Source organism: Protopterus annectens, chromosome 7.part0, assembly GCF_019279795.1.
Source record: "Protopterus annectens isolate FY-2018-M chromosome 7.part0, PAN1.0, whole genome shotgun sequence".
In the NCBI taxonomy this organism is placed as follows: Eukaryota; Metazoa; Chordata; order Ceratodontiformes; family Protopteridae; genus Protopterus; species Protopterus annectens.
In genome coordinates this window covers 764,994,307-765,019,496 of record NC_056739.1, presented here as the reverse complement: position 1 = coordinate 765,019,496, position 25,190 = coordinate 764,994,307, and the positions used below count along the sequence as shown (strand labels likewise).

Sequence of the window (25,190 nt, the reverse complement as noted above, 5' to 3'; positions counted from 1 at the left end):
CAGGCGTTGTCCATACCAAATGGTGCACTGCTACAGTCATTCCTCTCCACAAAGGAGGAGCAACTATAGACCCTGGGAACTATCGCCCCATTAGCCTGAAGAGTCTGATATGCAAAGCTATGGAACGCATCATCATGGACCTAATAAACAAGCATATAGGGAATCTCCAAACTCTGGATCCCACATAGTTTGGTTTTGTGATGGGTAGATCATGCCTGCTCACCTTGGTCGATTTCTTTGAGTCAGTCACCAGAGCTATGGATGAAGGCAATGTGGTTCATACAGCCTACCTTGATCTGGCCAAGGCGTTTGATACTATTCCCCACTCAGGAATCGTAGAAAAACTCACTAAGCTAAGCATCAACCCTAGTATCACTAGGTGGGTTGCAAACTGGCTCACAGAAAGAACCCACAGTGTGAAAGTAGCTGACTCCAAGTCAGACTGCTGACCAGTCATGAGTGGAGTCCCACAGAGTTTGGTCCTCGGTCCTCTCCTGTTTGGTATCTACTTGTCTGAAGTCCAGGCCAACATGAAGGGACGCTGGCTGACAAAGTTCACAGATGATTGCAAGTTGGGAGCTATTATTAACTCCCCAAGTGATGTTGACATCCTGCAGAAAGACCTCACTGAGATCAACGACTGGTGTCATAACCATGGCCTTAAGCTCAATGCCAAAAAATGTGTCGTCATCCCCTTTTGGAAAAACCCAGTTCCCACAAATTACCACATTGATGGTAGTCCACTGAACACAGAAGGGATTATATGAGATCTGGGAACACAGGTTAACAACAACCTCTCTTTTGATCACCATATTGCCACTGTGGTCAGAAAGTCCTTCTATGTGGCACATCTCATTACTAAGGGTTTTGCATCCAAGAAGAAAGAGGTCATTGTCTCCCTCTACTCTTCCCTCATTAGGCCAATCATTGAGTACAATCCCCCATTTGGCATGTACCTCATTAGACACCTGCAACAACTGGAGAGGCCGGAAAAGTACCTCACAAAGAGGATCCTAGGCCTTAAACACTTGTCCTATATAGACAGACTCAAAAAACTCCAACTATTCTCTGTCTCATATCACCTACTTAGAGGCAATCTCTGCTTTACTTACAAAGCTATGTCTGACCCAACTCTTTTAGAAATGCTACATCTAAAGAAATCCCAGTCCCTCCACACCACATGCTCCAGAGACCTCAACCTCATTACCACAATCAACAGAACATGCCGGAGGGACAGATTCATAACCCAGAGACCGCCATGCTATGAAATAGACTTCCCATACATGACAAACAGAGAACCTCACTGGCCCTGTTCAAGAGAAATCTTGATGAGTGGATGGGAAATAGAAAATTCACCCTAGGGATCACTCCAGTGGCACTACTCGACAGAGGCACTGGGAACTAAGGTTGGGTGGCACAATGCCAGGGTAATCCTATGGGCTAGGCTTGTAAAGGCTCCAGGGCTATTAACCTAGTACACACCAATGAATCTATAAACCTATTACACAGAAACACATCAGGATGGATAGCAGCAGTACAAAATATAAATGAACTGATTAACTGACAGACTGCACAAACATACATGCTTACATCTCTATAGCTTACTACAAACTGGCAATCAGGCTCACACATGCTCAGTATTTCTACACTTGTGCAAGCCCCTTTAAAGGTATACATACATATTGATCTACATTCTCCCTCTTTAATGAATTGCCCACGTCATAATGACATTTGAAAAAAAGAGACATGCAATTATATAGACACTAAGAAATAAACATAACTCATGTCCTTATGTCTTTATGTCCAAGTTGCCGTGTATCTGGGACATGATCTTGAAATGTGACCTGATCTAGTGATACAGCAATCAGAACTGGGTTTAGCAACAGGGACAGTCATTGGTGAACAAACAGATTTTGGAGTTTTGGGATTCTTCTCAGGAACAGGGATATTTACTGGAATGTCGTCTGAAACTGGAACACTAGAAAACTCACTCTAAGATATAGAGTCTTTATCGCAGGCATAATATTGCCCTACAGGCTTGGACACCAGGAAAAAATGTTTCAAATTCCACATAAATTCTGCTCCTTATGATTCTACAATGTACAATCTTGGCTCTGGACATACACTCTTCATGACTGCAATACGATCAAAACCTTTGGACGTCTGCATCTTCACTATCTCTTCTTCTCGTAATGGATTAAGCAGTTTGCTGGACTTATCATAATAGAACTTCTGGAATAAGTGCTTCTTCAAAAGATGGGCTTTCACTGATCTGTTGTTCTTGACACATGGAACCAATAATTTACTACTGATTGGTAGTGTGGTTCTGGTTTGTCTCGACAGAAGTCTCGGTGCAGGTAAACCAAGATGTTTATCACGAGGAACATTTCTGAGATTCAAGAAAACATCACTGTTGTCTTGCTTTGACTTCTCTAGTAATTGTTTCACACTTTGAACTGCACTTTCTGCCAAACCATTTGACTGTGGATACTCAGAGCTACTTGTGACATGAGTAAAGTTCCACTCATCAGCAAATTTCTTGAATTACTGGCTTGTAAACTGTGTACCATTGTCAGAAATAACTTTGCACCAGCTACCATGGACTTGATGCTTCATCTTAGTAATGACAGTATTGGATGCTAGGTTAGAAAGTAGGTCAATCTCTAACCAGTCTAAATAAGAGTCTACTAACACCAAATAAAGTTGACCATTCCAGTCGAAAATATCTGTAGCTACTATTGATTAAGATAGTTCAGGAATTTAGTTTAGCTGAAGTGGTTCTTTCTGTTGATGTGACTTAGTAGTATTTCATACAGAACAAGTTGAAAGTACTCTCAATGTCTTGCGATACAGAAGGCCAAAATACTAATTATCTCACCCTTCTTTTGGTAGAATCAGTTCCTGGGTGGCCATGATGCAAAGTAGAAATATACTCTTGTTGCAAGGACTTTGGAACAATAACTTTTGGTCTTTTCATGATGATACCATTGTCGAACAAAATCTCATCTCTGTAAGGAAAATATTATTGCATGGTAGTTATTTTGATTTATTATTGCATGTCAACTAGTAAGCAAGATTGTTTTGACAGCCATCCTCAAGTGATAAAGTGGTTCAGCTTTTGAAGAACTGGATCTGTGGCTATATGACTTCTAAGCTCATCAAGATGCATGAAAGAAAACTTTCTCACTTCTATGACTTCAAAATCAAGTTGCTCATTTTCATGCTGTTCAGTGGTATTTCTGAGTGATCTGGATAATGTATCAGCAAGAAAAGAAGTTTACCTTTTGTGTAGACAAGACTGAAATTATACTTTTGCAATTTCAACATCATGCATTGTAATCTGGCAGGAGCTGTATGTATAGTCTTTCTCAAAATAGTGACTAGAGGTTGGTGATCTGTTTCAATCTGGATAGGTCTACCATAAATATAACCATGGAACTTCGAACATGCAAACACAATTGCCAAGAGTTCTTTCTCTATCTAAGCATACTGCATTTTCAGTTTGAGTCAGAGTTCTAAATGCATAGGCTACTGGTCTACCCTCTTGAAGAATGACTGCACCAAGACCAAATTTTGAAGCATCACAAGAAAGAGTAACTGATTTGTGAACATCATAGTGCCTGAGTGTTGTTGGACTGGCAATTTTCTGTTTCAGAAAATCAAATTCTCTCTGGTGTTGCTCTAACCATGACCAAGATATATCTTTGAATATCAACTCTCTGAGCAATGCTGGAAGTTGGCTAAAGTCTGGATGAACTTGCCTAGGTAGTTAACCATGCCAAGAAAATGTTGTAGGGCTTGAACATTGTCTGGAGCTCGCATTTTAAGAATTGCAGTTTGATTGTAAGGATCTGGTCATAAGCCTGAAATGGTAAGTGACTTCTCTTGGCCTGAATTTTCTCTTCTGAGGGTTCAGCTTAAGATTCACTTCATACACTCTTTCCAGAACTTTCTTGAAGTTTCTGTCATGCTCAGCTTCACCATTACCTCCTACTAGAATATCGTCTACTATAATAGCACATGGATACCCAGAAAAGGTTTTGTCCATTGCACACTGGAAGACTTCACTGGCAGAATTTATCCCAAATGGCATTCTTAAAAATCTGCACCTGCCAAACGGAGTACTGAAAGAGGTTAGCAATGAGGATTGTTGGTCTATCAAAATTTGCCAAAATGAACTCTTTGTATCTAAGACAGAAAAACAGTGGCATTTGTCATGACAGCAGCGATTTCTTTGACTGTGTGCATTGGATGATGAGGTCTTTTTAGTGCTTTGTTAATATCTCGTGGATCAATACATATTCTGATATAATCTGAGCTTTTCTTATGAGCTGCAACCATGGAAGATACCTATTCAGTTGGTTCATCTACTGGACAAATTATGCACCATTTTATCTAGCTTGGTTTTGACTCTGTTCTGCATAGCTACTGGAGCTTTCTGGACTGGCCTGACAACTGAACTGTCCTCTGGGTCTAACTTCATGGAGTACACAACTGGGAGTTTGCCTAGTCTGTCTTTGAAAAGATCAGCATAGGTAGAGAAAATAGACTGGCCAAAATTAGAATAGTGTTTTTTCAAGCTAACATGATGAATTTCCTTATCAAATGAAAGCAGTTCCATTTTCAAACTGTCTCTGAGGCCTAATAATGATTGCACGTGCCTTCTGACCACATAAAATTGCAAGTCGTAACTGTTCCCAGCGCAGTAACAGGAAAGCACTACTGACCCTTCACTTTGAATTTCTTCACCACTGTAAGCAACACGTTTTGCACACTTTGCCAAATCAAGCTTTTCCCCAGCACATACTCTAGCAATTTTTTCTGCTGACATAACATTGCACTTTGAACCTGTGTCACGTTTGATCTCTATGGGTCTACCATTTATCCAAACAGTACAAAATACTTCATTCTTTGTTCATAAATCTACTGCATTGATTGTTTCATTAAGCACTGACACACCATCAACAAAGAAATTAGGATCATAATTTTCTAATTCATCAACTTGTCTCTTGGAATATTCTCTTTTAAAAAATAATGAACCCCTTTTGATTTACATAATCTTTGAAAATGGTTCCACTTTTTACCTCTATGGTATTGCTGACCAAAAGCTAAGCACTTTTCTCTTTTAGATTCATGATTTCCACCACAATGGCAACAACTGACTATAAGGTTGGGTGAATATGTGCCCTCACTCTTATGCTTGTTTAAGGACTCACCCTTGTGCTTCACTGGGACTGTGCATACTCAGGAATTTTCTAGAAAGGTACAGGGTTTACCAGTGAGTGTTGCAGGGCTCACAGTTGCTGCCAAGTGCTTGGGCCTGTTTCTTTTAACCATGTGCTGCATAATATTGACATTAGCTTTAGAAGATACTAGAAACATGCATTTCTCATTTGTAAGCGTATTTGTGTTATTTTCTGTCAGTTCATATATCTGGCAAATCTCAGTGCCCTTATTCAAAGTTAAATCATGAAGCAAAATCTTTCTCATAGTATCATCTTTAATACCACATACAAGTCTGTATTTTATCATCTCATCCCTTAAATCAACATATCTGCATGTTTTAGCTTTGTTTCTCAAATCAGTTATATATGCTGCAAACATTTCACAAGGCTTTTGATCTCTTCTGTAAAATAAGTGCCTTTCCATTGTAATATTCATTTGGGGGTTACACATTTCTCTAAATTTATGTTTTAAGCACTCATGGTCTTCTCTTGACTTATCCAGTACCACTATATGACGGTTCCCCCTCTCCTGAAAATATAGCAGGTGCATACACAAATGAACGCTCCCTTTCTATGGCTTCTGAAACAGCTAAATTAAACCAAATGCCTTGGTATGGTCATCTTTATCAGAAAGTGCAGCTTGTATGAAAATATCGTAGTCTTGCTCAAACACTCCAATTCTCTGCAATATTATTATCAAAGACAAGTAGAGCTGGTCTACGAAATCTGTCTGCCATCCCAACAAATTATGCCCAAACACACTGAAAATATGACTCTTGTAATTATATACAAATATGCACACACAACCAGTACCTGTAATAACATTCAAATGCACAATAAACTCTTTGCAGTACTGTACTTTGTGAAATATGGTTTGAAATGGCTGTATTTTTCAAAATAACTGTACTGTAATACTGCATAAACATGCAAACACTTCACACTTTGTATATCTCGAATACCTTTAAGTAATGAGAAAAAGTATGTGTTATAAGATACTTTGAAACAAATGTGCTCATTTCCGTTATTATATTCATTTTTATGTGATTTGAACTTTATTTAAAACATTTTCCACAGTCATTCGAATATTTTCATCAATATGTCACTGTTCTGGACATTTTGTTTAACTAGAAATTCTGCATGCTTTGTTTTATATTTTGCAAATATGAAATCATTTAAGTAAGCTTTGATGCCTGAAATTTATTTCTGCCCTTTTTTTCTTGCAAATTATACATGCAGTAGGGATGATCCACTTCTGTATATTCCTCCACCATTAACTGAGTGACCAAGAGACACTTGAATCTGGATCCCATTCTGACACCATGTTGCTCGTCTTGTTTCAGAAGTGAAGATGAACAGGTGGAGCAGTTTGTTTATATGCTTTATTACACAGAAACACATCAGGATGGATAGCAGCAGTACAAAATATAAACAAACTGGTAACTGACAGACTACACAGACATACATGCTTACATCTCAACATCTTACTACAAAATGGCAGTCAGGCTCTCGTGCTCAGTATTTATACACTTGTGCAAGCCCCTAGAAAGCTTCTTAAAGGTATACATACATATTGATCTACAACCCCCATAGTCATAAGAACAAAATTCCTGACGTAAAAATACCCTCTAAAACAATCTCAAGGTTTTGCTGCTAAACACTAGGAGTCTAAACCAGAAACTGTACTCACTGGAAGCAGTTCTCACCTTGGAAGATGCTGACATTTGTGCAGTCACTTAGACCTGGTTTAAGGCTGCAGATAGCACCCGAGCCATACCAGGTTATATTTCCTTCTACACGTTCAGACCACAAACTAAAGGCATGAAAACTAAAGGAGGTGGTTTATCAATATTGGTTAAACTGCACGATTCCCTTAAATTATTTCAAGTGCATTGACTGTAGAAAAACCCTCTTCAGGTCATTGCTAGCTATAGGACCCCCCCTCCATGAATTAGGACATCCTCTCAACCTACTCGGATCTACTTGAGTTAATCAAGATACAACCAAACACCATGGTTTGGGTGACTTTAATTAGCAATCCATTGACTGGGTAAATTATATGTGTTCTAGCTCACTTGTCCAAAGGTTCCTGGACTTCATTAACTCCAATGCCCTGGAGCAGCTGGTTGATAGACCCACAAGGGGCTCAAACATCCTGGATCTGGTGCTCACCAACATGGGGGACAGTGTGTGGCCAGCTCTGGTGAGATCTGTCCACAAAGCAGTCACCCTAGAAGTAGCTATAACACAAGACTCCACCTTAACAACTAGACTAAAAAACTTCTCCAAGGCCAATTACAACTGCTTTCTTACATGACAGCATAAATAGCTTCATAGCCCCTCCTCCAACTAATAGAACATACACCTATGCTGAGTTATACACCAATGCCTTATACAAGTACCTGTACAACTGTATTGACTCTGCTGTACCTGATAGAACCAAAGCAAGATCTTCAAGGGAAAAACAAACCTGTCCAGTGGAGAACTGCCATTAATAGACTATACAACAAGAGAAAGAAATTGTTGTCTAAGAGTAGGAAGGAAGAGACTCAGAACTTGAAACACTCCCTCCTCAACTTAAACAAGCAAATAAGACTCCTAGTGAAGTCCTCCAAAGTTAACTATGAATCCAAATTACCTTCCCTAATTAAATATAACCACAAGGCATTCTTTAGCTACATCCATAACCTCAAAGGTAAGGCCCAGATCTGCACTGAACTCTTAGTTAATGATACATACTAACACTAATAATAATACTATACAGAACCTGTAGATATAGCAAACCTGCAGGATGACAGGTTCAATGAAAACTTCACTTCCTTGTCCCCACCACATATACCCCCAAAACATCCCTAATACCTGTCCTCCACATAGTATCTCTGAGGAGAAGGTCTTAAATGTCCTCTCCAAGGCCAAAAACACAGCCTCTGTGGGACCAGACAACATCCTGGGTTGTGTTCTACATGGGATAAAACAGGAATTAGCATCATCATTGGGCACACTTTTCAATCACAGCCTAAGCGTTAGCTTTGTCCCAGCAGAATGGAAAACAGCTACTTAGGTTCATAGGTTCATAGGTAGGTACTAGGCTATTGGCCCAAGGGCTTATATAAGCCTAGCCAAAAAGATACCATGGCTTTCGCCATCCAAGAAAATTATTTTCCTGTGCCCCTGTCGAGCAGAGCCACAGAAGTGATCCCCGGGGTGAATTTCCTATTTCCCATCCAATCATCAAGAATTTTCTTGAAGAGTGCTAATAAGGAGCTTTGTTTGATATAGATAGGTAGTTTGTTCCAGAGTATGGGAAGTCTCTGGGACAGGAATTTATCCCTCCAGCATGTTCTGTTTATTGTGGTGGCAAGGTTTAGGTCCCTATAGAGTGTAGCTCGGAGGGATTGGGATTTCTTTAAGTGGAGCATGTCCATCTGTTCTGGGTTTGACATAGCGTTTTATGTTAGGCAGAGATCACCTCTGAGTAGGCAATATGCAACGGAGTAAAGCTGGAGTTTTTTGAGACGGCCTGCATAGGGCATCTGTTTGAGGCTGGTAATCCTCTTTGTGAGGTATGTCTGTGGCCTTTCCAGTTGTTGTAGATGTCTTGTGAGGTAAAGGCGCATTGTACTCTATAATAGGTCTAATGAGTGATGAGTAGAGGGGAACAATGACCTCTTTTTTCCTGGATGAGAAACCTTTTGTGATGAGGTGTACCACATAGAAGGATTTCTTGACTACTGTGGTGATGTGATTATCAAAGGGGAGACTACTGTCCACCTGTGTCCCAAGGTCTCTTATCATACTTTCAGTGTTAAGTAGGCTACTGCCTATGTTGTAGTTCATGGGTACAGAGCTTTTACCAAAGAGGATGACAATACACTTTTTGGCAATAAGCTTAAGGCCATGGCTTTGACACCAGGCATCTGTCTCGGTAAGGCCCTTTTGTAAGATGTCCACATCATTAGGAATTTCAATTATGGCTCCTAGTTTGCAGTCATCTGCAAACTTTGTTAGCCAAAGACCTTCTTTGTTAGCCTGTACTTCAGAGAAGTAGATAACAACTAGGAGAGGACCCAGGACTGAACCCTGTAGCACTCCACTTGCCACTGGTCTGAAGTCAGATTTGGAGTCTGCTACTTTTACAGTGTGGGTTCTGTTAGTGAGCCAGTTGGCAACCCATCTTGTGATATAGGGATGTATACCTAGTTTAGTAAGTTTATCTATAATTCAAGAGTGGGGGATTGTGTCAAAAGCCTTGGCGAGATCTAGATAGGCTGTGTGAACCACCTTACCCTCGTCTACAGCTTTGCTGACTGCTTCAAAGATGTCTATCAGGTTTAGGAGACATAATCTGCGTTTTACAAACCTGAACTGGGTGGGGTCCAGAGTTTGGAGATTATCAATGTCTTTATAAGTTCCATGATGATACATTCCATGGCCTTGCAGACCAGGCTCATCAGGCTAATGGGGTGGTAGTTCCCAGGGTCTGTGGTGGCTCCCCCCTTTGTGGAGTGAAATAACCGTTGCTGTGCACCATTCAGTGGGCACAAAGCCTGAGGTGAGGCTATGATTGAACATGGCACTTAGGTGGGGTTCAAGTTTTTTCTGTAGTTCATGGAGAACGCAGCCTGGGATGTTGCCAGGTCCCATGGATACTGTGTTCTTTGCTATGGAGAGTGTGGTTTTTACCTGTGCAGCTGTGATTACAAGAACTTTGCATTCTTCCGGTATAGAGATGGGCCCTTTAGGGGGTGAGAGCAGGGTAAAGTTAGCACTGAACCTGTCTGCCAGAATGTTGTCAATATCAGTTGGTTCTGTATATTTAGTGCCATTGTGCTGTAACTCAGATCAGAGCAGATCTGAGTGTTGCAATTGAGATTGTTGACATAGCTATATAATGCTTTGTGGTTGCCTTTTTGAATCAGTGGTGATTTTGTTTTCATAACTAGCTTTGGAGGATTTTATGAAGGATCTCAGCTTCTTACTGTGGCTGACAATGGAGTTCCTCCAATCATGGGATTTTACTCTTTTTTGCAACAGTTTCTTTCTTCTGTTGTAGAATTTGTTTTTGGCAGGAGACCACCAGATTGGCTTTCTTTTTTTGTAGGATAGCATTTTGGTTCTGTTAGGGATAGCACAATTCATGCACTTGTTCTATTGTGCTATATCTAGTGCTTATAAAGTGCATTTTTGTAGGATTCGACAGTCATACCTCTATTGTCCGTCTGCATGGGTGTCATGAAGTTTTCCACTTCTATCTTGAGAAGCATGAAGTTGGCTTTGGAGAAATTTGTTATGGTGGTTTCTCTAATGGGGGGTGGGGGTGGGATATGGATGTCTAGTTTGATTAGCTTGTGGTCAGATCTGACCAACGAGGAACTGACCTCTGGTGTGGAACACCTGTTGCCCATGTTGGTAATGACCAGGTCTAGGATATTGCTGCTCCTGGTGGGGGTGTGGATAAGTTGATTCAAGGCATTGGAATTTATGAATTCCAGAAAACGTTGGGCAAAAGGGTTTGTACATGAGTAATTTTCCCAGTTAATGGTGGGGTAGTTGAAATCACCCATTATTAGGGTGTTGGATTGTACCCTAATATTTTCCAGTGTATCAAAAAATGAGGAGTGGGAATGCTGGGGCTGGTGGAGGATCTGTAGCAAGCTACAATCTGGATTGCAGTCTTGCCCAGAGTTAGTTTCACTTGGATAATCCCGGATGCATTATACTGAGCAACTAGGCTGGAGGTTTGGATATCCTTAATGAATATGGACACGCCTCTGCCTTTAGTGTTTCATTCCATGTTAGGTGGCCGAAAGGTGTGGCATGAATTATAGCCTGGTAATGCAGGGGAGCTCTCTGAAGCCTTGAACCAGGTCTTTGTCACTGCACAGATGTCAATGTTCTCCATTTTAAGGAGTGCCTCGAGTGAGTGCATTTTGAGGTTTAGACTTCTAGCATTGAGTAGCATTATCCTCAGATTTTGCTTGCTTGTACCTGTTATGGTGGTGAATTTGTGATTTGAACCTTGCCTAAAAAAGGCATTATAGGGGTGGCAAGAGCCTTAGCCAGTATACTGTCATCCCTTTACATATATCATGCGTTCCGGCCCCAAAACCCGGACCACACCACAAAAGGAGGGGGTGTATCCATATTCATAAAGGATACCCACACCTCCAGGTTGGTGGCAACGCCGCAAGCTCGGAAACCATCCAGGTGCAACTAACCATAGGCAAAACTGCTCTACAAATTGTAGCATGCTACAGGCCACCCTCTCAAACTCAGGAACCCCACACAGCCTTCCTGAAGACACTGGAGGGTATAAATGTATCTCCAAACACCATCATATTGGGTGACTTCAACTACCCGAATATAGACTGGGAACATTACTCAAGCCCAAACTTTCTAGCCCAACAGTTCCTGGAGTTCACAAATTCAAATGCCATGGAACAGCTAGTCACTGTTCCCATGAGAGGAGAAAATATACTAGATCTCATTATCACAAACATGGGGACAAAATGCTCCACACCGGAAGTATATCCCTCATTGGTGAGATCTGATCATAAACTAATCTCACTGGAAATCCACATCCCGCCCCACCCCAAACAAAAAGACCACAGTGAAGAACTTCTCTAAAGCAAACTTCACACTACTCAAGACTGGTGTGGTATCCTTCAAGGCCCCTGAGCCAGTGGAAACCACAACCAAAGCTGCGGAAGCCCTTACAAATGCCTTCTATGAACACCTCCAGGACTGCATGGATCAGGCAATCCCAAATAAAACCAAGACTCTTTCCACAAAGGGCAAACGTCCAGTCTGGTGGACCCCAGCCATTAACAAACTTTACAATAAGAGGAGAAAGCTATTACATGATAGAACAAAATCCATAAAAGGGAAGTCACCCCTGATCATTATCAGTAAAAAATACGAACACTCATAAAATCAACTAAGGCCAATTTTGAGAGAAAAATTGCCATGGATTCAAAGGACAATCATAAGGCCTTTTTCAGCTATGTTAGGAACCTGGGTGGAAACTCCCAGATATGCTCAGAATTAGTCCAAAATGATACAAAAATCACTGAACCCACAGACATTGCCAACATACTGGCAGACAGGTTCAGTGCAAACTTCACCCCTCTCCCCTAAAGGAGAGATAACTATCCCAGCAGAGTGTAGCCTCCCAGACATCTCAAATGCGCAGGTGAAAGCTGCTCTCTCTAAAGCTAAAAACACAGCATCAATGGGACTGGATGGTGTCCCCAGCTGTGTGCTACACGAGCTAAATGAGGAGTTAAACCCGCACATAAGGCAGCTGTTTAATCTCAGCCTTACCACAGGATATGTGCCCAAGGAGTGGCGTACGGCAACTGTGGTCCCACTCCACAAAGGCGGTGCCTCTACGGACCCTGGTAATTACTGCCTCATAAGCTTAACAAGTCTAGTCTGCAAAGCTATGGAGAGGATCATAATGGAGCTCATAAACAAAGATATAGGGGACTTGCAGACATTGGACCCGACCCAGTTTGGCTTCGTCAAGGGCAGATCATGCCTTTTGAACTTGGTCGACTTCTTCGAAACAGTCACCAAGGCCATTGATGAGGGAAAGGCAGTCCATACAGCCTATCTTGACCTTGCAAAGGCCTTTGACACAATACCCCACTCGGGTATTGTAGAAAAACTTACCAGCTTAAATGTAAACCCATATGTCACAAGATGGGTTGCAAACTGGCTTAAGGACAGAACCCACAGGGTTAGAGTTGCTGGCGCTATGTCAGACTCCAAGCCGGTCACAAGTGGTGTCCCACAGGGCTCTGTCCTTGGCCCCCTATTGTTCAGCATCTACTTCTCAGAAGTACAGGCCAACATGGGAGGACTTTGGCTGACAAAGTTTGCAGACGACTGCAAACTGGGCGCCATAGTGGAAAGTGCATCGGACACGGATATCCTTCAGAAGGGACTCACAGAAACAGATAGCTGGTGCCAGAGCCATGGCCTGAAGTTAAACGCCAAAAAATGTATAGTCATACCCTTCGGGAAAAACAAGGTAACCCCAAGCTACCATATAGGTGGCAATCCACTAAGCACAGAAGAGGTTATCAGGGACCTGGGGACCTAGGTTGACAGTGGCCTTTCTTTTGACACTCACGTTGCTAAAGTGGTTAGAAAGACCTTCTACATTGCCCACCTGATCATGAAGGGATTCACATCCAGATCTAGTGAGGTCATTGTTCCCCTGTACTCTTCACTAATCAGACCAATGATCGAGTACAATGCCCCATTCGGGATGTATCTCACCCGACATCTGCAGCAAGTGGACAGACCCCAAAAGTTCCTCACCAAAAGGATAAAGGGACTCCAAAATCTGTCATATGCTGCCAGATTGAAGAAACTCCAGCTCTATTCAGTTGCATACTGTCTGCTCAGAGGTGACATGTGCCTGACATACAAGGCCATGTCCAACCCGGAATTAATGGACATGCTCCACCTCAAAAAATCCAAATCCACCAAAACCACTAGAGCAAGCAACTTAAACCTTAGCATGGATATAAATAGGACATGCTGGAGGGATAGATTTATCACTCAGAGACTCCCTATGCTGTGGAATAAAATCCCGATCCATGTGAGGCAGAGCACCTCGCTGGCTCTGTTCAAGAGAAATCTTGACCTGTGGATGGGAGATCGTAGGTTTATCCCGGGAATCATCTCTGTGTCACTGCTGGACAGAGGCACACAAACTAATGGGCACAGTATTTTTTCATATAAGGGGTGGCGTAAGCCACAAAAATTTGGGCTAGGCTTATAAATGCCTTAGGGCAGATAGCCTAGTATAAACCTATGAACCTATGAACCTATAAAGGGGGGCATCCATGGATCCTGGGAACTATAGACCCATTAGCCTGACCAGCCATATCTGCAAGGCCATGAAACAAATCATGGACCTTATTAACAAAGATATAGGAAATCTACAAATGCTTGACCTCACCCAGTTTGGCTTTGTCAAGGGGAGATCATTCCTGTTAAACTTGGTAGACTTCTTCAAGACAGTCACCAAAGCCCTAAACAAGGGAAAATCTGTGCACACAACCTATCTAGACTTAGCCAAGGCCTTTGACACAATCCCCCACTCAGGCATCATTGATAAACTCACTCAGTTGGGTATCAAGCCATATATTGTAAGGTAGGTTGTAAACTGGCTCACTGATAGAATTCATATAGTCAAAATAGGGGTCTCCGCATCCTCCAGCAGAATGGAAACCAGTAGTGTTCTGCAGGGATCAGTTCTGGGAACTCTACTGTTCAGAATCTACTTCTCCGAAGTACATACTAAAACTAAAGGACTGTGACTGGCAACATTTGCTAATGACTGCAAACTATGAGTGATCATTAAAACCCCTAGAGATGTCAACATCATGCAAGAAGGTCTTATACAGACTAATGACTGGTGCCAAAGTCATGGTCTTAAATTTAATGCAAAAATGCATTATCATCCCCGTCAGTAAGGGTGATGTTCCTGCAAACTACCACATCAATAACAATACCCTAAACACACAATCAGTGATGAGAGATCTGGACGCACAGGTCGACAGCAACCTTACCTTCAATCACCATGTCTCCACAGTGGTAAGAAGGGCATTTTATATTATTCATCTCATAATTAAGGGCATTACCTTCAGAAAACAAGAGGTTATAACCCCCATGTACCCTTCCCTCATCAGGCCAATAATAGAGTACAAAGCTCCCTTTGGTATGTTCCTTTCTAAACACCTGCAGCAATTAGAGAGATCACAAAGTTTCCTTACAAAGAAAATTCAGGGTCTTCAAGATCTGTCTTATGCAGACAGACTGAAATCATTGTAACTTTACTCTGTGTTGTACAGACCGCTCAGAGGCGACCTGTGCCTTGCATATAGATCCATCTCTGACCCAGCTTTAATCGAAATGCTGCACATTCGCAAATTAAATGCCATACGGGTCACTCACTCAAAGGACCTTAACATGGTATGTGACATCAACAGAACTTGTTGGTGATTTGTCTCACAGATGTTGCCCCACCTTTGGAACAAGCTTCCTATTCATGTTAAATAAATACCCTCACTGGCCCTTTTTAAGCATAATTTGGATGATTAGATGGGTAACCAGAAACTGACCCCAGGGGTTCCACCAGTGTCCCTCTTGGACAGGGGCAATAGGTCCTGACTTTAGTGTCTGCTTGAATCAGATACCCTTGGGAACATGGCTTGAACTTGGCTAGGCTTGTAAGGGCACTGGAGCCATTAGCCTAATAACCTCCTATGATCCTATTGTTTGCATCATCATTTCATAGTCTTCCCATATGTATTGTGCCTCTTCATCTAAGTTTACTTCACTTATATTTTAACAATTACATTTTTTAATACATTTTTCCTGTTTCATAATATCCACATTTACTCTTTATAGCCCTTATTGAACAGTAAACAAACACCTACTGTTATGGTAAGTTTTCTTACTCAACTGTACTATCTTCTTTACACTGATTACTACTGCAGTAGCCTAAGCTAAATGAGTAGATTACGAGAGATTAGAACAACCAGATGGTACAAGGGGAAGGGTTGAGGAGAACTTGGAGAATGGCCCTAGCAAAGCCTGACCTAGACCTAGAAAAGGAATCTAGCTTGTAGTGCTTTGTAAATGTATGGTCATAGGACCAAGGTGCTGCTTCTAGAATACTTCTATAGTCCAACCCTTTCCATAAAAACATAGGTGAAGCCAAAGCCCTGATGAAGTGGGCCTTGACCCTGCCTGGAATAGTTATATTGGGATAAATATAGCAAAAGGTAATAGCCCTAGACAACCATTTGGAAATAGTCTGTTTTGACACAGGTTACCCAGTTTTCTTACCTTCACAAGAAATGATCAGCTGATTGGAATATCAAGAAGGCTGTCTGTGGACATTCAAGATATGAAGTATACTTTCTCCATTATTTTTGGGTTCAGGGAAGAACAGAGTGGGGTGGATAGTTTAGCTTAAAGTGAACTTGGATGCCATTTTTGTCGTAAAAGAATGATTGATTAGTCCTCAAAGAAACAATGTCTCTGAGGAAAATTAGATAAAGTTGTACCACCATAAGAGCTTGCAATTCAGATACTCTTCTTCATAGGAGATTACTAGGATAATGACTCAATATCCCTTACAAGCCTAACCAGTTTTACCCAATTTTCTATCCCTAAGAGAAAGATAACAAAGGTTAGCAAGCAGGGTTTTGACTATTTTTACAAACTGCCTTTGTCCATAAGGGACATGGGTGCCACCCCAGGAGTGAATCTGAGATTTCCCATCCATCAATCCAGATTGTTCTTGAAGATGGTCAGGGAACGGCTCTGCTTCATATGAATAGGAAGCCTATAGGAAGTCTATTCCACAGGAGGAGCAATTTCTTGGACACATATCTGTATGTCCAGTGTGATCTATTTATGTCAGATATCAGGTTTAATTTTTTTGGAGCAGGTAAACCTCATGCAGTTTTTTTTTTGAATATGCAACATTTCCATCAGGGCTGGGTCAACTGCCTTATAGATCAGGCACAGATCACTCCTCAGTAATTGGTAGGAAACTAAATACAGTGATAGGGTTTTTTAATTGGTCAGCATATAACATGTTGGTTATACCCTGCATTTTTTTTGGTGAGAAACCTCTGAGGACACTACGACTGTTACAGGTGCCTAATGAGGTGCATGCCAAAGGGTGCATTATACATGTTTACTGGTCTGATGAGGGCCATGTAGAGTGGAACTGTGACATGCTTAGATCTGGATGCCATGCCCTTATTTATAAGCTAAGTGATATAGAAGGACATCCTCACCACCACGGACACATGGTGTTCAAAGTTCATATTACTATCCATCTGAGTACCCAGATCTTTCACCACTAGGTCCACTCTCAGAGGGGTTCAAATAGAGCAAGTTTTAGCTTCTCTAACAAAAAAATTAGATCTCAAGGAGGAAACATTGATTTTCTTGAAGATCTCTTATGCTATATCACTTTCAAAAACATTTTAACATACGAATGCCTTGAAAGGGGGAAACCATGGGTACACATGCTGAAATGGCTGACAAATGAATCTTGATAAAGGAGTAAGACAGGCCACAGAAAAGAAACATGCAGAAATATTGTAAAAACAGAGAAACACTAACCCTTAACAGGTGCTAGTTATGTTGGCACCAACTAGAAAATCTTTTTCCATTTGCTTATACATGATTTTCTAGTAGCAGGCTTTCTTGCATCCATTAGTACCTGCTGCACATCTTCAGTAAACGGGTGCCTAAAAGGTATTAAGACCCTATCATCCAGGTAGTCATTTTAAGTTGTTTGGGAACAGGATGTATCAAATACCCCTGTTCTTGTGTGAATAGATCCAGTCTGTTAGGAACCTTGTAGTAACTGCTGCTGGCCAATTCAAAAAGAAGGAAGAACTGCTGTTGCCTGGGCCAGAAGGGAGTCACCACAATGATCTCAGGATTCCTTCCAAATCTTCAGAAGTGCCCTTGATATCAGTGGAAAGTGTGGAAAAGCCTACAGGAACATTCCTGTCCAAAGAAAAGAAAACTGTGGCATTGTCTGTAATAAGTTGAAGTGATCCCAGGGACCAGAGGTGATTCAGAAAGTTGAGTAACTTTGTCAAAGCAAGCATCTTTTTTATATTTATATGCTTGCATCTGTCCTTGGTGTCCCACACACCTTGTACTTTTATCCCTCCCAAAACTGCTCTCCAAGCAAAGTCTAATGCATCTCTTGTGACTGACTGCTTTAGAGCAGGAGGGAAGAAGGGAAGACCTGGATTCAAGGACATTTGATATCTGCACCAAGTGATTTGTCATCTCAGAAATCCCAGAACTGTAATATGAAAATATAATAGGTGATACGTGTGATGATAGGAGGTGCTGTCAGCCATGCCAGGAGAAGTAGGGCAGTGGATGTGTAACATATGCCAGCACAGCTAGCTGGAATTTTGTAAAGAATTAGATGTCATTTGTGTATCAAACTGATTTGTACAGATGCTTGTCTTTAAAAATGTATTTGTAAAGTTGCTTGTATCAAAATGTATCAGCAATGTTTCCTGCTGGACAGAAAAGAAATGTACATGCATTATTGTAACTGTTTAAATGTATACACTGCAACGGGGGTGCAGCCAGGATTTTAAGATTTGTACTCACAACTCCCAGTCTGCTGCCCCACCACCATACCGCACCCACGCCAACACATTGATCTCCACCCACATCCCTTACAAATTGCTGTTCAAGCCACATCCCCTTCACAGTGCTGCTCTCTCTCCCATCCCCGACAAATACATGCCAGGATGCTAATCATTTATATGATGAAACAATAAAACAAAAATGGATATTTCGGTTCAAGTGTGGAAAAGCATGTAAAGTAGATTACCACATTTACATTATGGCTAACTGAATCCAGATGAGCACTCCTGAGTGCATTTTTAACATTGCGTGGCACAGCTCTCAAACATCAGTCACACAAGTGCTCACATGACTGGCCTTTTGTAGTAGAGTTACAGTTCGAGAAGTCACATTGCTGTCTCACAAATAATCTTTGTACCATGTCAAGCTAGCCAGTTACAGCAGTCGATTCAGTTCACAGTTATAACTACACCAGGTGAAGGCTCTCAAGGAATTTACCCAACTAACCATTGAATGTCATATTCATACACCAAATTTACATAGGTACATACAATATGTCAAATAAATCAGGATAACTATAGCTACCAGTGACAGAAAACTACACTGAACACTCATTGTGATATAAAAAATGTTGAATACAGGAGTACTGTCTGATCAGATTGTCTGTCTGTCTATCCATCTATCTATCTAGCAATCTATCGTTGATCAGGTTAGTCCCTCTAGGCCAGAGGCTTCTTTTCAGGAGACCCAGGTAGTATTCATACTAACTACAGGAAATTTGGCCAGGTCACAGGGGAGCATTCTCTATTTTTATCTTAATCAGATTCTCCCCACAATTCCTTGGCACAAATTCCCTAAATGACTTCACTCATTGCACTGCTTAAAATCATATTTCCAGAGAATAGAACAATGTCTTTACTAACAACTATTTAATAACCATCAAAGGACCTCTTTCTCATGAATGCTTGCTCACTAAATTCATCCAATGTCACCTGCAATGCCAATAAATTCTCCATTGCCAGACGCACAGCGTCCCAAGCTCTACCTGTTTGGTATTGAAAACATAACCAATAACATTCCCGGTGCCAACCTTCAAAACAATATTATAAATCTACAGACCCTACATCAGCATTTAGTATGTTACTTATCATACTGGCCACAAGGCAAGAGAAGCTTGTGGTTCATAAAATCTAATGCTGAACTATTTTATTCACTCTTCTTATGCTGCAATAAGTTTCCTAAAATATAGAACGGTGCCATTGCTAAACAGATTCCAAAAACAACCCAAATGCATACCCATTTCAGTACTCCAAATGTGCCAAAAAAAATTAGATTAAGTGTGTTGCTGACCAAGTACTCATATTCCCCAACCACCATGGATTCTCGTCCAAAAGGACCACAACGACAGCTATTGAGACAGTAATTGATGACTGCCTACTGGATACAGCAAACACCAAATCACAGCAGCAATTGTTTACATCTAACCAAAGCAGTTGACATGGTAGCCCATCCACTCTTTCACACTGCCCTTCTAGCCCATGGTATCCAAGCCAAGCTTCCAATAGTTCCTCATCTTTCTTTCCAACCATAATTTCAAAGTTTAAATAGGCTATTCATCCTCAACCAAAGCTCCCCAACTCAAATTAGTCCCTTGAGGCTCCATTCTATCATGCCTGAATTTCTTCATTTACTTCAAAAGACTCTCAACAGACCTCCCAAATCTGTGCATCATTGTCTATGCCAGCAGCATGGTTATCTACAGATCTCATCAATCCCTTCACAGTATTAACGTTCAACATCAATACAATCTGTTTTCCCTTTCCTTTTTCAAATGGTTAAGCTCAGAGTACCTGACTGTGTGATTTAACCACACCTTTTCTATATTAAACACCACATTCTGGAAAACTATAATGCCAGCTGTAAGAACTCATTCACTCCACTGCAATTCAGGAAAGCCTAAAACATTACTTCACTTAATTAGCAGAATGATAACTTAACCCATGTAACATATTACAGCTGCTACCTAATTTCTTTAAAAATAATTATGCTATCACTAGCCAGCAATTTTTGAACACCTAAACCAATGCCATTTAAAGGCTCTGTTCCAGTTTCTTCCTCCAACTGCCCCAACTCCCCACCACACCTACTTAACACTCCGCTTTACATCCTCCTCCTTCCTTCCAACTCCCCTGTTCCCATTCTTCTCGCTCAACATCTAGCTCTCAGTACTTCCATTTTAACTTAGTCAATAAACAATTCTCTCTTAACTGACTGCTTCCATCTCTCTTCTCTGCACCTTCCCACCACTCATGCTTCTATTAACACCCAACATCACTCTTGTTCTCATTATACATTTTTTATTTATTTATCTATTCTTTGTTGACTGGGTTAGTCCCAAGGCTTAATGTTAAAAGATGACCAAATAATCATCCCCTATAAACTGTGAAGATGAATGGTTTTGAAGGATACATAATATCAGGAAATAGTGCCTGCCTTAATACCCTCAAAAATAAAAAGTGAGTTACCTTCTGTGCACTTCCATGGTGTTATATTGGAATGAACATGAAAGATCAAATACCCATCATCATAAATTTCAAGATATTGCTGCCATACCCACAACAGCATGCCTCTTCTCTCTTATCCCTAAGCCAGCTACTTTCTGTGTACTTCTCTGGTATTAGACTTTAACAAAAGTAAAAGAATATACAGTGACAGTAATATAATATAATATAACTTGTTGCCATCAAATGTGCGTACACAGCATGACTCTGTACCCCTACTCACAAAAGATAGCCACCTGCCTGATATCTGACTGAGAGGAAAGTGGAAAAAATAATTTCAGAAACATATTTGAACTTGTTTTACCTAGACAGTATGATATCTTAGATAAGGTATAGAGGCCTTCTCTGCACACTTCTGAAATTTGAGAATAAGGAACGTTAAAGAAATAATGACCAAACGGTCACCAGCAAGCACATCAGCCAGAAGAGTTATTTGCTCCTCATGCAGTGTGTATCTCTAAATAAAAATACTGCTATTTGTCCACAGATTAAAATAAAGTTACACTGCCCATGACAAGCCAGGTCTATCACTAGATGTACCGACATGCATGCATATGTATCATATACACACACACACGCACGCACACACACACACACACACACACACACACACACACACACACACACACACACACACACACACACAACTTGCTGCCTTGGCTGTTACACTTTAATATAATAACTGTGGGTAACAGATTACACAAAATAATAAAACATGCTACTTGCCAGCTTGTATAAAACCTTTTTCAAAACTTTCATTGTTCTCAAATGTTTGCTAAGTTGCAATTACTTTCCTTACCCTGCCCTACATATTCAGGAGTGAGACATGCTCTCTGTCAAGAGGAAAAGAACAGTAGACTTTACTGAAGAAAACCACAGCCAGACAAAACAGTTTACAGTCTAGAGTCTGAGATCAGTAAAAAAAATAAAAAAAATAAAAAATGAACAAGGATTAGCAGCCAGTACACAAGTACACAACAGAAATAGCCACAATCTCTCCCCCTCCCTTCTGGCACAACTCTTTCTGCAGACATCATAGGTACAGGCAGCACCACTACTCACTGAAGCAATACTGGATAAAGAACTAAGGGAAATCCACACCAGAGCACTAGGAGATCATTTTGGTTTCTCAAACCCCCCCCCCATTCCAGATAGCGTTAATTTGTCAGTTAGCTCTCTTTAGACAACATCTTTCCAATGCAATCTTAACCAAGGAATTTTTTGCATTATGTGAGTATCATTTATTTAGCTGTCTTTCATTTTTTTCTGTTTGCCCTACATTTAAGACAGTAAATACTTCCTGCTTCAGCTATTATTACTAACATCAATATCATTAATGTACAATGATATAAATGTTAATTGGGATACAACAGAAGAAAAATCTGCAGACAAAAAAAGTTTAATAATAAGAAACAGTTTTTGAAAAGTGTACAAAACCATCAAGGCCAACAAACTAAACTGGTAAACCAATACACCAGAGAGGCTCCACGATAGTTGAATGCTTTTATTGATAGAACAGCAGCACAGCAACTTGACAATTCAAACACAAATAAAATCACTAAGCGCTTTCACCCATTCCTAGTGTTGGGCATCATCAGTGTCAGTGGTGAAGATTCAGGCTCCTTGATTACTGGCCCAGAATGGAAACATCACAATAGGCACTTGGACCAAACAGACTTCAGATACCATTGTATCTTTCTCATATGCAGTCTTGCCAGAGGTATCATGAGAATAATAAATGCCATGAGTCTGAGACCAAAATCCTGAGGTATTCCCTAGCAGTGACTGAAGTCTCAGTAGAAAACACCTGAAATAGATTTAAATATAGATAGATTTGTTCCTTTGGAAGAAAAGCTCTTTGTACTGAGGTATCAAGCAGACACCCCAAGAATACAATCCTGTGTGATAGTCAAAAAAGACTTTTGAATGTTCTCTTTGAATTTTGGCTTGAATAGGAGCTCTCTTACCCAAGTGAGAGATTCCTGACAGTTTGATAAAGACAGTGCAAAGATAAGCAAGTCGTCTAAATAAGAAAAAAATGTGGATACTCTGTAGCCTGCAATGGTCTATCCCAGGATCTAGACAGTTTGTGAACACGCTACAGTACATAGTCCAAATGGGTAGGCAGAGAACCGATAATTTGATCAGAAACATAAAACCTTAAGAAACATCTGAAGTTTAGATGAATAGGAATGTGATAATAAGCATTTTTATATCTAAGGTTAGAAAAAAAAAAACTAAAATGGGGAAAAAGCGGTAACAGGTTGTTAAGTGAAAGCATTTTGAACTTGGGCACTATCACACAGTGGTTTAGGAAAGAATGGTCCAGAACTGGTCTCCAGGCAATTTCTTTCTTTGGCACCAAAGACATTCTTGAATAAAAGCCTTTTCTCAACTGGGAGGAGAAACTTTTTATCACACCTGGAAGAAAGCATGTGATGTAAGGCAGGAAAGAACAGAGGAGTTTGATCTGGTGGATATGGAATAATTCCCTGGGAGGGAGGAATTTCTTCCCACTTCCATCAGTAACCCTGCTGAATAAGTCTCAGAGCCCAGTTCTCTGAAACAATATGTTGCCAAAGACAGAAATAAAGATTCAGAAGTTCTGGAAGGGACAAAGGACTTCAAGGGTGGGGTTGGTGGGGACAAGGTCACGTATATAGTCATTCTGACTTCTTTGACTTCCTTTATTCGGGGGGGGGGTCTGCTTTCTTTTTGGAACTTCTTTGTCATTGTTTTTTAACATCAGCTTGCAGTCATTTTGCTGAGACTGTTTATTTTGTTTCTTGCCAACATTTGACAAGGGAGCAGAAAAATTACTTGAAAATTTGGAGAAGGAGGGTTAAAAAATCTGCCATCGCATTTTTTGATAAACTCTGCAGCAGAGGTGACAAAAATCTCTATCCAAAGAGAAATTTAAAATCTAATTTTTTTACATATTCTGGGAGGTTCTGAGAAAGCAGCCAGGCAAACCACCTCAACACAGCACCAGTGGCAACAGCCATGGAAGCAGTACATACAGACTCCTAAAAACATTTCCAACAATGAGTAGTGACCTGAGAAACAGAAGAAACTAAATTACATATTGCAGAATAACAGTGGCAACAGCCTGGATGTAGTATCTGCAGTCAGAAACACACTTCAAACAATGAGTAATGACCCAGGAAATTGAAGAAACTAAACCGGACCAAGTAGATTTTTCATCACAGGAGGGAACTGAAAATAAGACATTCCTTATATATTCACAATTGGTCATAATATACTTCAGTTTATGAAAATATAATTTATGAGCCTGACAATTCAAAATTCTAAACATTAAAGTTGCAGAAGCATACACATTTTCCCACACTTTTTTTCTATCCTTGTCAAAAGGGAAGGATTACAACTAACAAAAATGCCTGGCAGCAGCTGGATTAACTATACCTATAGCAGCTGGGTCAGGTCTGGGATGAATGTAGAGAAATTTGAAAGACTGAGGTACTTTGTGCATTTTGTCTACTTTCTTAGATGCAGCAGGTTGCTATCAGGGAAACCACAATCTGTGACAAACACATATTCTCCAGTACTGACAGCACTGGAGGGATGGGAGGAGGTTCTGGGAATTACAGCAGAAGTAGTGCAGGAGAAGGTAACTGTTTAGCTTTCTGTTTTTTTTTCTTTGACAGGAAAATTTGGACAAACAGGATTGTTAATGGCAGAAACAGCCTCCCCAGAGATGGGCACAACATTCTGACTAAGCAGGGACACCTTCACTGCCCCTTCGCCCAACACCAAGAAAAGTGTCTCTCCCTTGCCCAACAAGCGGAATACATCAGCTGCAGAAGATGTGGCTAATCCCCAGTCCATAGTGGCTATAGTGGAATCTGGTAAAAAAGATGAAGAGTCTGTGGAACCAGAACCAGCTCTGACCACATCAGAGTCACCCACCTACAGCTGAGGCAATATCTTAGCTTGCTGTTGTGGTTGTTCACATTTTTCTTTTTGTGGCTGGAAGAAAGACTGACCATGGGATTGCTAGTTTATTTCAAGCCAAAAAATGCTGATTCTTTCCCAGGGAAACTAAGTAACACAAGCCAATAAAAATTTCAAACTAGCAAAAAGTTAATTTTCCCAGTAAGAACACAGTAAAAAGCACTCAAATACAGTTTGCCAGCCACAAAAAGTAACTTAAACACAGTTTCTCTACAGAAAAAATAGTTTTAAAATGTTTAAATTAACTCTTAAACTGTCAGAAACAAAAATGTGC

The 25,190-nt window shown here is 40.7% G+C and overlaps 1 protein-coding gene across 1 annotated transcript in view; it reads left to right on the top strand.

Annotated features, from left to right (window-relative positions):
• Window positions 1-25,190, top strand: part of LOC122806090 (extracellular calcium-sensing receptor-like) — an 841,208-nt gene that overhangs the window by 378,546 nt on the left and 437,472 nt on the right. The gene's annotated exons all lie outside the window — the stretch shown is intronic.